We start from the raw sequence: 16,058 nt of genomic DNA, 5'->3' as shown, positions 1-16,058 counted from the left end.
TTTCTCTGATATAAGGAGGCTGATTCATAGTGGGTTTGGGAGAGGGAGCATGGGAGGATTAGATGAACTCTAGTTAGGAAGGAGGGATAGGAGAGGAAGGGAGGGTGATAGGGGTAGAAAAGATGGTGGAATGAGATGGACATGTATGAAGACACAAATAGTGTGAATATACTGTGTATAAAACCAGAGATATGAAAAATTGTGTTCTGTATGTGTAATATGAATTGCAATGTATTCTGCTGTCATATATATCAAATTGGAATAAAAAATAAAAAAGAAGTTTGAAATATACTAATTTATTTTGAACCCACCAGCTTTCCAGGTGACCAAAAAAGGTAACCTGGAAAGAAGGGGTGATCTGTACAAAGACACAGGCTATCACAAACTGTACTAGACACTGTGGAGAGGGGGAGGGCTCCAAGAGCCAACCAGCAGCCATGGAAGACACCAAATTTACTTCAGGAAAGCCCAGTAGGTCACCTGGGAGCAGGAGGATGTGGTTCCACCTACCAGCTGGGTATCTCCCCAGAGGCAAACACCAGGGATACAGGAGGCAGACACAGCAGCATCTTTAGGCATGGGCAGGAAACAGATGACCAACCCCTCTACTACCATATACCAGGAGAAGTGGAGCCTCTGGCCACTCAGAGTACAAATGCCCACCTGCAGGCTTGTGGATCCTTTCTCCCCCTTTTGAAAGGTTTTCTCCTAGCAAAATTCATCTTCGACCAGCGGCAGTAATCCCTGCAACTCGGGAAGCTGAGACAGGATGATCCCAAATTTGAGGCCAGCCTCTGCAACTTATTGAGTCCCTGTCTCAAAATAAACAAATAAAAGGGGTAGAGACGGGGCTCAGTGAAAAAGCACCCCTGGGTTCAATTCTCAGTACCAAAACAACCATCAACAACTACAACTCATCTGCAGGAGAAATAGGAGCCAGATTCACCATTCTTCAAGGGATCAGTGTCCTCTCCTATTTTTTGTGTGGGGAGACGACATCTTTTTTTTTTTAATGGTACTGGAGATTGAACCCAGGGAAACTTTATCACTGAGCTACATCACCACCCTTTTAATTTATTTATTTATTTATTTATTTATTTGTTTGTTTGTTTGTTTATAGGTAGGGTCTTGTTAAGTTGCTGAGTACTGAGGCTGGCCTTGAACTTGCAATCCTTCTGCTTCAACCTTATTATTATTTTTTTTTCTCAGCCTTATTTTTAATTTTGAGACAGTATCTTACTGAGTTTCCAAGACTGGTCTCACTTGCAATCTTCCTGCCTCAGCCTCCCAAGTCGCTGGGATTACAGCGTGCACCACCATGACCGGCTGAAAAGCCTGCATCTACCCCCACCCCCGGGTTTGAATAAAGCACCCCAGCCTCTTGCTTCCTCCTCAGTCGGAATCTATTCCTCTTCTCCTCCATCTCTCTTCTCTCATCTCTCTTCTCTTCCTCTTTCTGTCCTTCCAAACTTTGTTTAAAAAGCACTGGACAACAAACTGAGAGACCTGGGTCCTCACCCCATCAGTAAATGATGTGGGCAAATCATCTCCCACTTCTGGGCCTTAGTTTGTTCACGTGTAAAATGAGAGTTCTGGCTTGGGTCATAGTTTCCAAACAGTGGGCTACAAGGACCAGGAGGATGGGCTCAGATGCCCCCTCCCCTTCTACCCAGAGGTAGCTGGCATTTTGCTAGTGAAATTGTAAGCAAGGGATCTAAGGGCTAATAAAACATTTGAAAATGACCAGGCCATTCCCCTAAAGGCTTTCCAGCCTTTAGAGTCCACATTTCCCTCCCTTCTTCTGTCTCCTGCTTATCTCCCCCGGCCCCACACCCCTTGGGTTCCTCTGGTTTTCTGGCAGAGCCTTAGGATTCTTCACATCACCACACAGAGTCTATCTCACTATCTCTCTAGAGGCCCGACTCTGCTCTTTCACTTGGAATGTGGGAGCAGAATTCCTTCCTCCCTGAGATCCCAGAATGAGTAAGACCCAAGGGCTGTGACAGATCCTAGCCAGCCACCCCATCTGGTCCAACACTGAGATCCCCAACTCCTTCCCCACCCCCAGTCAACGGCTCCCTTCCCAGCCCCATCCCAAGTTAGGTTATTCTCCTGATTCAGACATTTTTGTGGTGTGAAATCATCTCCACCCTAGCCAGCTGGAGCCAGGAGCTTGCCTCAGCCCACTGCAGCTCCCGGCCCTCCCTTCCCCTGCCACGTCCCCACACCCTCAGTCCTCTCCTCCAGGCACTCAGAATTTCCATTTGAGTTCCTTCCAGTTCTGCAAAGAAATGCAGACAGAGTGGCCAGGGCGAGGCAGATTCAGCTCCGTCCTTTGCCCAGAGCTCCTGGTCAGCCCCCAGCGATAGGTGATTAAGGTCATCTTCATCACCAGGACAGAGAAAGAGATGGAGTCAAAGGAAGGGAGGCAGAAGCTGAAAGAGGGAGGCTGTCCGAGATCAAGAGAGGCAGGAGACAAAGGTGAGGCGATAACAGGAAACAATGGGAACCAGACTCGCTGAAAGGGCAGTGAGACCAAAGGGCGACCAGCTGTCCTTCCAATGGTGGACTGGACCCACCCCAGGATCATCTTCTCTGGGGGATTATCTTTGTTTGACTTCACGATGGATTAAGAGAGTGACCCTGAAGTTACATGTTAACTCCTAGATTTCTGAACAGCAACACAAAACAACTCCACACAAAAGAGGCTCCACAGTGCTGTCGCCTCGTAGGACATTAACCAGTAGGCTACATGACCCAGAGGTCTTTTCCCAGAATTCTTCCAGCACCTACCTGTACATAATCTCTCTTTGGACCAAATTTATCATCCTGCTCATTCATCGACATGGCTTATTCTTTTGTTTGCATGAGTCATGCTATTAACCACCAAAACAATAAATTTTGATAAGAGGCAGAATTAGAACAAGACAGAGATGAAGAAAGTAAGAGACAAAGGCCGAAAGAGAAAGAGTAACAGACATAAAGATGCTAAGAGAAGAGCCAGGTGCAGTGGTGCTTGCCTTTAATCCCAGTTGCTCAGAAGGCTGAGGTAGGAGGATCATAAGTTCAAAGCCAGCCTCAGCCACTTAGGGAGACCCTGTTTCAAAATTAAAAAGGGCTCCGTGGTTTAGCGCCCCTGGGTTCAATCCCTAATACCAATAAACAAACAGAATAAAATAAAACAGAGAATCAGACACAGAGAGAAAGGGAAAGTGAGACTGTGAGAAGAGCAGAAACCACCAGAGAGAGATGAAACCATCAACGGAGAAGGGTTGGGGATGTGGCTCAGTGGTAGAGTAGGGGCTTAGCATGCACAAGCCCTGAGTTCCATTTCCCAGCCCTGCAGAAATAAAACAAAAAAGAATAGCAAAAGCAGAGAAAGCCAGCTTTCTCTGGCAGACAGAAACAAGCTGGAGCTAAACTACAGGAGGTCACTTAAGTTTTTTTGGTACTGGGGATTGAACTCAGGGATGCTTTACCACCGAGCTACATCCCCAGTCTTTTTTATTTTATTTTATTATTATTTTTTTTAATTTTGAGACAAGTCTCACTAAATTGCCAAGGATCTTGCTAAGATACCAAGGCTGTCCTCCAACTTGCAATCCTCCTTCCTCAGCCTCCTTCCTCTGAAGCCTCCCAAGATTACAGGCATGCACCACAGCTCCGGGCCAGGAGGTTGTTTTTCATTGTTAGTCTCTCCAGCTACACTGGAAGGCTTTTGAAGACAGGGACAAGAATGGTTACATCTGCACTTCTAATGGCCCTAGCTCAGGGTGCTGCTATCAGTTTATGTGGGAGGCTGAGACAGAGTTGGAGGAAGCAGAGAAGAGGCAAACACAGATAGAGAGAGAGGCGGACATGCAGCAGGAGTCATCAGAGCCAGGACAGGACTCCCCCTCACTTTGGATCCAGAATCCCCAGGCCTGCGGATCAAAGAGATAAAGTACAGAAAGGCCACCCAGAAGAAACAGGGGATCTTGAGCTGGGGTTGTGACTCAGTGGTGGAGTGCATACCTAGCTCATGTGAGGCACTGGGTTTGATCCTTAGCACCACATAAAAATAAATCAATTAAAATAAGGTTCATCCACAACTAATGTGTGTGTGTGTGTGTGTGTGTGTTAAAATAAATAAATTTTAGAAACAGGGGAACTGGAGATGCCAGGTGCAGCCAGAGGGATGTTGGTGTGTTCTGTTCCAGTAGAACCAAGTCCACACTCTCCTGGTCCTCAGAGCCCTACTTGACGTGGCCAGGTCTGCCACGCCCCCTCGCTTAAACCACTTGGCCTTGCTCAACACTCTCCGGAGCTGTCAAGCCCTTGTTGTGCTCCCAACTTAGGGACCTGGCACTTGCTATTCTTCTGCCTGGAATGCTCTCTCCAGTTCTTCACAGCTGAGTCATTCCCCCTCCACCAATCTCAGCTCTACTAACTCAAGAGAGAAACCTTCGCCAATCACCTAGTCCAGAAGGTGCATCACCAACCCCCAACCTCCTCTCACTCTGACACCACCCCGGGGTATTGCCTTCATTCCACCCATCACAAAATAAAGCTGTCTCGTGTGTTTATTTACGGGCTGTTCCCCATCACCTTTTCTCCAGAGTGGAAGAGCCTTGAGGGTGGGCACCTTGTCTGGTGTGGTCACAGCTACAGCCCTGGTGCCTCCCACAATGCCTGCACTGATTTGACAGGAATGATTGCTCCCTGACCAAGAACTCACCAGATGGATTTTTTTTTTAAAGTATTGGTGACTGAAGCCCCAGGGTGATCTACCACTGAACTACAAAATTTTATTTTGAGGTAGTGTCTTGCTGCATTGCCCAAACTGACCTTGAACTTGCAATCCTCCTGCCTCAGCTTCCCAAGTTGCTAGGGATTACTGGATGTTACGTTATATTTGTTTTACCAAAAAAAAAAAAAAATCACCCTGGACTGGGATGTAGCATAGATGTAGAACACTTAATTAGCATGCACAAGGCCCTGAGTTCCATCCCCAGGACTACAATAAATAAATAAATAAATATCATCCTGAATAGTTGCCAACATTAAAAAGTTAGAGGCAAGTGCTTGAACTACATCCCATCCCCAGATCTTTTTAGTTTTTATTTCAAGACAGCCTTGCTAAGTTGCCAAGATTGGCCTCAAATTTGTGATCCTCCTGCCTCAACCTCCCAAGTAACTGGGATTATAAATGTGAATCAACACACCCAGCATTAATTTGGTTTTAACCTATTGGCAAACTCAAATATTGCTATCTTTTCTAAGAACTATATATTGATTTTTTTTTTTTTTGGTACTTGAGATTGAACCCAGAGGTGCTCTATCACTGAGTTCCATCTCCAGCCTTTTTTTTAAATTATTTTTATTTTTTAAATACTGAGAAAGGATCTTACTAAATCGCTGAGGCTAGAATTGTATCCTTCTTTCTCACTCTCCTGAGTCACCAGGACTACAGTAGGTGTATGTCACTTCACCCAGTTTATATATTGGATTTTTAAAATTTGCTTTTTCCCTAGGTCTGGGAGTGTATGTAGCTCAGTGGTAGAGCACTGCCTTAGGAAGGGTGAGGCCCTGGATTCCATTCCTAGCACTGCAAAAAAAAAAAAAAAAAAAAAAAAGGACAGAAATTGCTTTTTGTCCTTATTTTTGTCCTTATATTGATTATTTATATTAAAGTCCCCATCATATGCCAAACACGTGCTGTGACCATAAGGCATGAATCAGGCATGTGATGTGCCCTTGGGTGCTAAGGCTTTGCTTGTGAGAAAAGGGCACAGGAACACAAAGATAAAGACACCGTGGAGAGTGGCTCACCTGAGCCTTAAGACATTTTACTAAGTGAAAAGAGCAGTGGCGGAAGACCACACGTCGTATGACAGCCCTTGCTGTGGTTTGACTCTATTGCCCTCCATCCATGTGTCAGGAACCAAGTCCTCAAATTCATGTGTCGATGGCTTTTGGAGGTGGGGCCTCGGAGAGGTGAACACGCCATGAGTACTCTGCGCCCTTGAAAGGATTAACTCATCCATGGATTAATGGATTAACAGATTATCAAAGGAGTGGTTTGTTATAAAAGCAAGCTCTCCCTGGCATGCTGGTTCTGCTTCACCATGAGATGCCTTCTGGCACATTCTGATACACCAAGAAGGCTTCACCAGATGAAAACCAAATGTTGGTGCTATGCTCTTGAACTTTCTTCCCAACTTCTAGAGCCATGAACCAAATAAACCTCTAATATTTCTTTTCTTTTTTGCAGTGCTAGGATTGAGACCCAGCACCTAGCACATGCTAGACAAGTGCTCTACTATTGAGCCCAACCTCTGTTCTTTATAAATCACCTGGATTTAAGTATTTTGTTATAGCAACAGAAAAATGGAGTAAGACATCATGGATTTGAAATATCCAGAAGAGGTAAACATATGGAGACATAAAATAGTTTAATGGCTATCTAGGCCTGGGAAGATACTGTGGGCACATGGGGAATTACTATTAATGGGTATGGGTTTGCTTTTGGAGTGATAAAGAGAGAGTCTTACTGTTTTGCCCAGGCTGAACTCAAGTAATTCTCCTGCCTCAATCTCCTGAGCAGCTGAGACTACAGGCATGCACCACTGCACCTGCATGATAAACATTCTAAAATTTATCATATGATAGTTGTACAACTCTGAATATACGAAACCACTGAACTGTATACCTTAATTGCTTGGGATATTAGTTTTCTGGGGATGCCATAACAAAATGTCACAGTCTAGAAGTTTTGAATAATAGAAATTTATTTTCTCACAGTTCTAGATACTCGGAAGCCTGAGGTTAAGACGTGGGCAAGGTTGGTTCCTCTGAGGCCTTTCTCTTGGCTTATGGATGACCACCTTCTTCCCATGGTTTCATGTGCCCCCGTTCTGCATATGTCTGTGTATACATCTCCTCTTATCAACACACCAGACCTCCCTGGGACTCTCTGGGTCCTATGCAGAAACAGGAAATGTCAAAGCTTTTTTAAAGAAACATACAAAAAAATGCTTACACTATATGCTCTTAGGAAAGCAGCTTTCAGAAACATATTCATGGTATTATAGTATGAATATATGCTATGTTTAAAAATGTCGATTGTAAAAATGTGAGGGGCCAAGAAGTTGGATGTATATGTGTTGCAGTTAACAGTGATTATCTCTAGGCAGCTAAGATCATAGATTTCAAAAAAGGTTAAAAAAAATTAAATAAGGACACCAGACATATTGGATTAGGGCCCACTCTGATACTCATTTTACTTAATTTTTCTTTAAAGCCAGTCTCCAAAAGATCACATTCTGAGGTACTAGATGTTAGGACTTCGATGTGAGTTTTTAGAGGGACACAATTCAGCCTGTAAAATATGACATGTAAGTGACAACTCAATATGGCTACTAAAGTTTTTAAAAAGAGGCCAGGTACAGTGGAGGCTGAGGAAGGAGGATCACAACTGTGTTAGAGGGCAGCCTCAGCAACTTAGCAAAACCCTCATCTCCAAATAAAATACATAAAAAGGGTGACGTGGTAGGGCACCCCTGGGTTCAATAAACAGTGTGAGAGAGAAAGGGAAGGAGGGCAAGAGGGGGAGGGAAGGAAGAAGGGAGGAGGATAGAGGGGAGGAAGAAAGGCAAAGGGAAAGGAAGGCAGGCAGTACACCCAGACGCACAGCTTTCTGGGGGATTCAGGAAGGAGAACTTGCTATTCTTGAGATCTAAGGAATGAGAGAGAGGAGAGAAATGTAGAAACATATCTGCAGGCAGCTTTAGGGCAGTATGACCCACTTGAACCCAAGTCTGATTGTGTCAAGGTCCCTCCAGAATCCTCCTTCTGGCCAGGATACCTTTCGACCTCCTAAAACCAGCTTCTCCTGGCCCCACCAGCCCCTCCAGCCTGAATACCCACCCCTGGCATTCATCCCAACAGTTCCAGTGATGGACCCACTTGAAATTGTTGTATCAGCTCAGTGAAGCAGGAGCCTGAGGCAGGAGGATCTCAAGTTCAAGGCCAGCTCAGCAACACAGCAAGGGCCTAAGCAACTTAGTGAGACCCTGTCTCAAAATTAAAAAGTAAAAAGGGCTGGGGATGTGGCTGAGTGGTTAAGCGCCCCTGGGTTCAATCCCCAGAACACCCCCCCACACACACACACACACCCTGCCCCAGAAAGGACGCTTGTGTCATTTGAGTGAATAGGATCATACCTAGAGATGGAAATCAAGGGTAAAGCAGGGGGGATGCCTCCAATTAGGAGTACCGTATTCCTCCTACCCCACTCCTAGTCACATAGCTTCCTGTCCCCCTACTCTTCTGAAAGAAATCTAAGCTTCTCTGGAGTTGTCTTGGCCCCTTACATGACTTGTGAGGGCCAGGTGTGACTTGAACTGAATCAGGGCCTAGAACCTTCCAGCCCTTGAGGTCCTTCTCCAGTTTCCAGCCCAACAGACAGGCAGCAGCCAGCTTTCCTCAGCTGCCTGAGAGGCCAAGGAGGAAGAAAGTGGGCCCCATGCTCACTGGGAGGACAGCCAGGGCATGGGTCTGGGGTCGGGGCAGAGCCCCATGGATCACCCAGGAGAGGAGGGATGCACTGCAGATGCTCTCAGGCCCCTTGACCCCAGACCCAGGTGCAGTGGCACATGTCTATAATCCCAACAACTAGGGAGACTGAGACATGGGATCCCAAGTTTGAGGCCAGCCTCAACAATTTAGCAAGACCCTTAAGCAAATTCAAGGAGACCCTGTCTTGAAATAAAAACTTAAAAAGGGTTGAGAATTTAGCTCAGCAGTAAAACATCCCTGAATTCAACACCCAGTACCAAAACAAAAAAAACCCAGAAAAATGAAACATCCGCCCATAGTGACCTCCCTGGGCTTCTCTAGAGCTTTATACTTAAAATTAACATTGTCCTAAAGTTGCCCAGAGGCTCTGGAACATCACGGTAGAGGAAGCCAGGGAGGATCTGGAGGAAGGGGATCCAAACTACAGAGACAGTGGCCCTGGGCAGCATGGCCCAGACTGTCACCCCCTAACAGCTTCACCTTTTTTGCCAGGTTCTCATCACACCTAAGAATTATTTGCTTTAAACTGGGCACTGAGAGGCAGGCTGAAATCCCAGCTACTCCAGAGGCTGAGACAGAAAGATGGAACGTTTGAGGCCAGCCTGGGCAATCTGGGGAAACCCTGTCTCAAGATAAAAGCTCAGTGGTAGAGTACCCCTGGGTTCTATACCCAGTGCTAGAAAAAAAAAGTATTTGCTTTATTTCAACTAATTTTTTAAAACCTAAATACATTTAACTTAAAGGAAAACTGACATCATTAAAATTGGAAAAAAAAAAAAGAGTCCCTGACATGCTGGATGTATCCAGTTTGCCCCACGTATCCACTCTCCACCTCTTCCCATGGACGCTGGCCTCATGGCCAGTATCACAGGCACACATGCCCCCTGTTTGCATTTGGGGTTGGCCACTAGGGAACATCAGGAGATTGGGTAAAGAGAGAAGAATGAAGTTGGAGTGTTTGTTCCCAACTTCTTCCCTGGGGTGGGGGGTGGGGTTGACAGCAGGCTGACTCAGTTCCTCCATCAGGGGCCCAGCTGCCCCTGGGCAGCCCTCTCTAGTCCTACTAACAACTCCTCATACCCTCAGTCACCTTGCAGAGGATTAGCCCTGGCACTGCCAGCAGCCCTGTGGTTTACTCCCACAGGGCCCGTATCTTATAAATAGTCCCTTGATTGAATCCTCAGATTTCTCATTTTGAAGGTGCCATGTTTCCTGCTAGAAACTTCCCTGGTACACCTGTCATAAATAGAACGTAGTTGGCACAATAATAATAAAATCCTGCTGCTAAATTTTGATTGGATATAAAAAGGAATGAAGATGCATGACCAATATGATTCTGCAACCTGTACACTCAGAAAAATGAGAAATTCATATCCCATCTGATTCAAATGTATGATATGTCAAGGTCATTGTACTGTCATGTGTAACTAATTAAAACAAACAAAAAAGTTTTTTTTTAAAAAAAAAAAAGGAATGAAGAATGTGTGTATAATGCTATAGAATGATCTCCAGGACACGTTAAGTAAAAGAAAATAAAATAAAAATAAAAAATAAAAACCAAGGTGCAGGACAATATTTAGAGTGAAAGGGAGGAAAAACTAAAAAACATGCACAGCAGTCCCCCCTTATCTGTGGGGCATACATTCCAAGACCCCCAATAGTGGATGCCTGAAACCACAGAGAGTACAAAATCCTACATATCCTATGTTTTATCCTATACACATATACCTATGATATAGTTTAATTTATAAATTAGACATAGTAAAAGATTAACAGCAAAAATCAATGAAGAAACAGAACAACTATCACAATGCACTGCAATAAAATTGCCAGCATTAATATATTTTCACTGCTTGTCTTGGTTTCTTCCTCTGTAAAATGTGAGAAATCTGACTAAAAGATCATTAGGAGCTGGGCATGGTGGTGCATACCTGTAATCCCAGCGACTTGGGAGGCTGAGGTAGGAGGATTGCAAGTTCAAAGCCAGCCTCAGCAACTTGGGTCATAAGCAACTCAGTGAGACCCTGTCTCTAAATAAAATTCAAAAAAAGGTTGGGGATGTTGCTTAGTGGTTAAGTGCCACTGGGTTCAATCCCCAGTACCAAAAAAAAAAAAAAAAAAAAAAAAAAATATATATATATATATATATATATATATATATATATATATATATATATATACACATACACATACTGGGGGCTGGGATGCAGCTGGACATAGTCCTCCAGGTTCATAGAACTTGTAATCTAGCTGTCATTCATCATTTCCAAGAGAGGTCTGAAAAACTGACCCTAGCCTAGTGCTACCTTTGGGAAGGAAGATGGAGTAGCTTTCTCTACTCAAATCTCAAATGTGTGGACCCTTCCTCCCTAGACCATCTGCATTTTAGAACACTGGGGAGCACCTGCTGCCTCCCTGTGTCCAGGAAATGCAATGCTCTGATTGGCCAGACTGTAGGACACTAGAGCAGAATCGCTGTATCCCTACATAGGTGCTGAGCACAAAGGTATGGTCCTGTGGAGGAAAGCCCAGGTGCTGTTACTGAACGAAGGATCTGTGGACATTAAGGAAAAAAGTCACCTGTGCCACAACTTTTCTTTTTCTTTCTTTCTTTTTTTTTTTTTTTTTTTGTATCAGGAATTGAAGCCAAGGGCACTTAACCACTGAGCTACATCCCCAGCCCTTTTTACGTTTAACTTTGAGATAGAGTCTCACTAATTTGCTTAGGGCCTCGCTAAATTGTGGAGGCTGGCTTTGGACTTGTGATCCTCTTGCTGGAAGGGAACAAATAGTTGAGGATAGTGGGAAAACGAGATGAAGAAAATAATTCTATAAAATGAACCCACTGTATACTGGCTCCCCCATGCTTTCTTTGCCAAAAAGCAATCTGCCTGCAGCCCTGCCTGGCCTGAGGGAATATGTCACATTACTCAACAAACTGAAGTAAAAGGTGAAGACTTGCCAGTCAGTGTAGGTAATGAATGATGAGGGTCAAGAAGATGAGGGCTGGTTATCAAAGAAAAGACAATGTGTTGCTAACAGTTAACCTACGGGAACACTCCCAGGCTAAGCCTTGCTAGCAATCCACCCCCTCCTTCCTGCCCTTAGGCACACAGACAGGAAAAAAAAGAGAAGTGGGGAGGGGTTTCTGGGGCCTATCAGAGAGTAAGACAAGCCTACTCCCACAGACACCCAGCTCTGGGGCCCCTTCGGAGAAATCCTCGGTCTCTTTCTTAAATAAAACTGGCCTCAGTGTTTCTTGGGTGTTTAGTCTTCAACACCAGGGGAACAAGGACCTGATCTCCAAGACTGGTACACTGTCTCAGCCTCTGAGCTGCCGGCCAGCCCCACTACCTTTTTAATTCACCGCAAGTACTAGAGGAAACAAAGCAAACTTCCTCATTTCCAATTATGTTTCTTAAATAATTTTTAAAAATTGATTATAGCTGGGCATGGTGGTACATGCCTGTAAGCCCAGCTGCTCAGGAGGCTGAGGCTTAAGACCCTATCTTAAAATAATTTTTTTTTTTTTAATGGGGGATGAGCTTGGGATGTGGCTCAGTGGCTAAGCGACCCTGGGTTCTATCCCCAGAAACAAAACAAAACAAAAAACAAAAAAATGATTATATTTTTTAACTCATCAATAGAGATTAGTCCAAAGAATAAATTGAAATGGGGATAGTCATACCTATCCCTATAGAGCAGTGAGAACATTTGGGAGAGATAATTCATGCAAAATGTTTAGCACCATGCCTGACGTAGAAAAAGAGCCACTCAAACAACAGTTATCTCACCATTTCTTGCCCATTCATTCCAGTATACTACACCCAGAAAGCAACTTCCTGGCTTTCTCAGCTGTCCCAGAGTGGGCCCTTCTAGTTGGTTCTCTGCAGCTTCCTCCTTCCCATGGTCACAGGGAGAACATGGCTCAGGTCATTTAGCTAATGGTCCATGGGGTCATTCTCTGGGTTGAAGGCCCAACTACCTTTGCCAAACAAATTCTTGTTTCTGAATGTTCTTTGGAATACTAATGGCCCTAAGACACACACACCAGATGCTGGGATGGATCTGACCCATTGCTCTCTGGAAGACTTTGCCAAACTCTCTTGGCTGACACACCAGCCCTTACCTCCATTAATACTAGCCCCAGGTCTTATGTGCCTTGTTTGAACCTGCCTTAATTCTCTGAGTCTTGCCTCCAGAACAGATGGTTTCATCCTGGTTGTAGAGAGGCACTCCCTAGAATCTACCTACCAATTCTAAACCCTTTACCATTCAGCATTCAGGGGTTCCCTGTCCGTTGTGGTCAAGGCCAGAATGCTCAGCTCACCTCCAAGACTTTCTAGCACCTGACCTCAACTTCCACCATGAACTTGTACACAACCTGTGCTTGATTCGTACTTTAGTGGCTACTCTTTACAAGAACACTTACACACCTTGGTTTTCTTGTTAGGGTTTTGTTTATTTGTCTTGGTTTGAGGGATTGAACCCAGAGCCACATTTAACCATGGAGCCACATCCTTTCATTTTTTATTTTGAGACAGGGTCCCACTAAGTTGCTTAGGGCCTCACTAAGCTGCTGAGGCTAGTCTTAAACTTGACAATCCTTTTGCCTCAGCTTCCCAAGTTGCTGGGATTACAGGTGTGCACCACTGTGCCTGGCAAACTTGATTTTTAGGAAGGTTCTTTCCCTCTCTTTAAAGTCTATTAGACATTGCGGATGTTTCCAGGGATCAGGTAGGTACTAAGAATTGATGAAAGAGCCCCATTTAATCCAAGAGGATGAGTTAAAGACTTTGGAGAACTGGAGAGTAGTTGTCTTTACTCTAAATTTTGCATTCAAATGCACAAGGCTTACCAATCAAGTGACAGCCAAACAGGTCTGGGTCCTGCAGAAGATGATAGTCTTCAAATTCTTTGATAATGCAGCCCAATTCCAAATGAAATTAAAACAGAATTTCATTATAAAAGAGGGGAATGGAGGTAAACGGAGGTTGGATAATACAGCACAAAAACCCAGTTCCTACTGCTATACATAGTAGGGTGACTACAATTCAAAATAACCTATTACATATTCCTTGTGAAACTTGAAATGGAACCATTTGACCCAGCTATTCAACTCCTCAGTTTATACCCAAAGGACTTAAAAATAGCATACTACAGTGACACAGCCACATCAATGTTTATAGCAGCTCAATTCATAATAGCTAAACTGTGGAACCAACCTAGATGCCCTTCAGTAGATGAATGGATAAAGAAACTGTGGTATACATACACAATGGAATACTACTCAGCATTAAAAGAGAATAAAATCATGGCATTTGCAGGTAAATGGATAGAGTTGGAGAATATGCTAAATAAAGTAAGCCAATCCCAAAAAACCAAATGCCAAATGTTTTCTCTGATATGTGGATGATGGTCTATAATGGGGGTGGGGTGGGCGAGCATGGGAGGAATGGAGGAACTTTGGATAGGGCAAAGAGGAGGGAGGGGAAGGGAGGGGGCAGGAGAATAGGAAAGATGGTGGAATAAGATGGATATATTACCCTAAGTACATGTATGAAGACACGAATATTGTGTCTCTACTTTGTTCACAACCAAAGAAATGAAAACTTGTGTTCTATATGTGTCCTATGAATTGAAATGCATTCTGCTCTCATGCATAACAAATTAGAATAAATAAATAAATTTTAAAAAATGACCTATTACATATTTTATGAAGAAGTAGAGAGAGGAGCTTGAAGCTTCCAAACATAAGGAAACGATAAGGAGGGAAACCCCTTAATAAACCATCTAGCTTTGCTTGCTTTTAGTTACTTACTTTTAGTTGACTTTCAAAATCATGAAGTTTAGAGTCACTCAGCTGAAAAATATGTGATTCTCTCCTACTAGCTTTGCTGTAGGTAGCACCCGTGATGTGTGGGTTAGGATGATAACAGTTGCCTAGGTGACTCTTCAAGGACTTTAAGGCTGCTTTTGTCAAAAGCACTGGCTCTTCACTTGGGCCTGCAGATACTTGATGAGTTCTGTTTTGACGTCAGGAGGCTGAAAAGTCCACCTCAGATCATGCTATTGGCACTGTTTTCTAATGGCACCCAAGGAAGGGCCATGAAGCTTGATGACCTCACCTACAGTCATCCTTCCCCAGGCCTTAAATCACCCTGCCTCTTTATCCTGTAAATAGCCTCAAGCCCTCTGCTCAGAGAGGTGGATTTGATAGACGGGTCTCCTGGTCTTGCTCAGCCACTTTGCCAATGAACTCTTTCTCTTCTGCAAAAGTTCTTGTAGTATTACCATATGGAGGGCAAAATGGGCCTGGTTCCATAACAAGAGTTGGAGATGCTAATCACCCTGACTTAATCAGTACACATTGTATGCAGGTATTGAAATATCAAATTGTACCCTAAAATTCAGTAAACTAAAAATTAAAATTAAAAAATAATTTATGAAGGAGTCATTTATTGATATAAATATATTTTATAAGTTGTTAAAATATTATTTCATCTTAAAATTTTTACTGTTTACAAATGAATATTTCTATATGTGTAAATATATTTATACATATTATATATGGGGTATAATATATATGGGAGTATAGCTCGGTGGAAGAGCACATACTTAGTATGTGCAAGACTCTGGGTTGGCTCTACACTACAAAAAAGTACACAGACAACACACACACACACACACATACACACCCCTTATATAACATGTTTCTTAAACATTTTCCATAGGTTTTTAAACTCAGTTAATGAGAAGAATAAGTATAGATGGTCAAAAAACTTAAAACTGAATCTGAGGCTTGGATAACAATTACAGTCTTGAAACAGCCTTTGCTGTCAATTCATTGGATGTTACTGAGAAAATACCAACTTACAAGTATTTAAATAGTTGTAAATAGTCACTATTTATACTCAGCTCACCTCCAAATGCAGAATATTTTGCAATTTGATAGAATAAAGGAAAAGCTGTATTACAAAATTGAGTTAACCTGATAGCACACAGGTTACAGACTGATTGACCACCTATATTTTATATTCTTTTCTCCCTCAAAAATAAAATCTTGCATTTTGACAGGATATGCGACAGAATTTTTAAAATGCATTTCCCAGTCTCCTTTGCAGTTAAGTGTTACCATTTCACTAAGGGCTGGACAAAAGAATATAAGCCATAGTGTTGTGTGCAATTTCTAGGAAACATCCAGCTGACAGAATACAGTTGAGGTAGTTGGACTTTGAGCAGCAGCCATTTTGTAATGTGAGGCTTAAATCCCATGTTCAAGGTGACAGAGCAACCAAACAGAATGAGCCTGTATCTCCTCTGATGACAGAACCACTATCCCAGCCTTTGATTACTTGGACTCAAATTTTGTTTATGTAGAAGAATACAAATTTCTATATGGTTTAAGACATTGCTAGTTTGTTTTATTTCTTTCTTTTGTGTGTGTGTGTGTGTGTGTGTGTGTTTTTTGGTGATGGGGCAGGGGACTGGGGATTGAA

The sequence above is a fragment of the Marmota monax genome, unplaced genomic scaffold (genome assembly GCF_021218885.2).
Source record: "Marmota monax isolate L192 unplaced genomic scaffold, Marmota_monax_Labrador192_F-V1.1 WCK01_AAM20220418_F8-fsc00188, whole genome shotgun sequence".
Taxonomy (NCBI): Eukaryota; Metazoa; Chordata; class Mammalia; order Rodentia; family Sciuridae; genus Marmota; species Marmota monax.
This window is presented reverse-complemented; position numbering follows the sequence as displayed.